A 1,257-nucleotide genomic window follows, 5' to 3' on the forward strand; every position below is an offset into this window, starting at 1 on the left:
TGCATTGGATGTCTAGGCCAGTCCCTTACGACGCTCCTCATTGGCTGTTGATAAGCCATTCACAGGGCTGGAAACTCTCAGTCTCTCGAGAGAGTTCACGTAGGCAGGATGTATGTTACACCTCTCCTGGGGGATACTTTTGAAAGACGTATCCCTTAGGAGAGGTGGAACATAGATCCTACCCATGTGAACTCTCGAGAGAGACTGAGAGTTTGCAGCCCTGTGATTGGCTCATCAACAGCCAATCAGGAGCATCGAAAGGGACTGGTCTAGACGTCAAATGCACGGTTGGTGTGAATCTACTATAGTATCAAATTTCCGCTCACTCAGCAAATTGTAACTTCGCCTCAGAATCATTTTCGGAAGATCGTTTGGGAGCCAATTCTTTACGCCTTCAAGCTACGTATTTTGAAACTACCCACTCTCATCCTGGACTGGTGGGGCAGGTTGCAACACCGTTTTTAGTGCCATTATTGAGAATTTATAAGTTTCCTAATATTTCATTTCCGAAATATCTTTGATTGAATTACAGTTTGGTTTGGAAGCGTTTATACTGACGTTCACCTGTCCACTTACATCGAGAACTGGTTGGAGAATTTCAGTCAAATTTTATGCATGCATAGCTTACCGGTAAAGTAAAGATTGATTATTTTTTGATGCAGAATTTATCCTTACTCATTTTCATTCTCGTCACATTGAAGATATGGCAAAATTTCAGACACTTTATTTTGCCTAACTTATACAAAAGTATATTACGATTGGGCTGCAAAAGAACCTCTCAACCCTAAGATAAATTCCTTTAATTGCTTTTAAAATAAATTTATCTCTTATTGCCAGTACTAAACAAAAGCGCTCTCGTATTACTATTGCTACAGGCAAGCGCCCTCGTGTTGCTAGTACTAAGGGTAAGCGCTATCTTATTGCTAGTACTAAAAGGAAGTGTCTCTTATTGCTAGTAATAAGCGCTCACATATTTCTAGTACTTAAGATAGGCTAAGCACTCACTTACTAACTTCAAGCAAGAAAACGCAAGCGGTCTCGTATTCTTTGTAATGTACTAAAGGTGAATTTGATAAAGCACACGCAAGCCTCCTATTGTCTATACCTGACGATCCATTGACAAAGATATATTTTCTCACTACGGTTGTTTGTCGATTGTTGCTTTGATGTTCAGTTACTCTCTCGTTATAAAGAACAGCGCTTTACAAACCGCGATCTCTACACACACCCACACGCACGTATATATATATATATAAT

The sequence above is a fragment of the Macrobrachium nipponense genome, chromosome 7 (genome assembly GCF_015104395.2).
Source record: "Macrobrachium nipponense isolate FS-2020 chromosome 7, ASM1510439v2, whole genome shotgun sequence".
Taxonomy (NCBI): Eukaryota; Metazoa; Arthropoda; class Malacostraca; order Decapoda; family Palaemonidae; genus Macrobrachium; species Macrobrachium nipponense.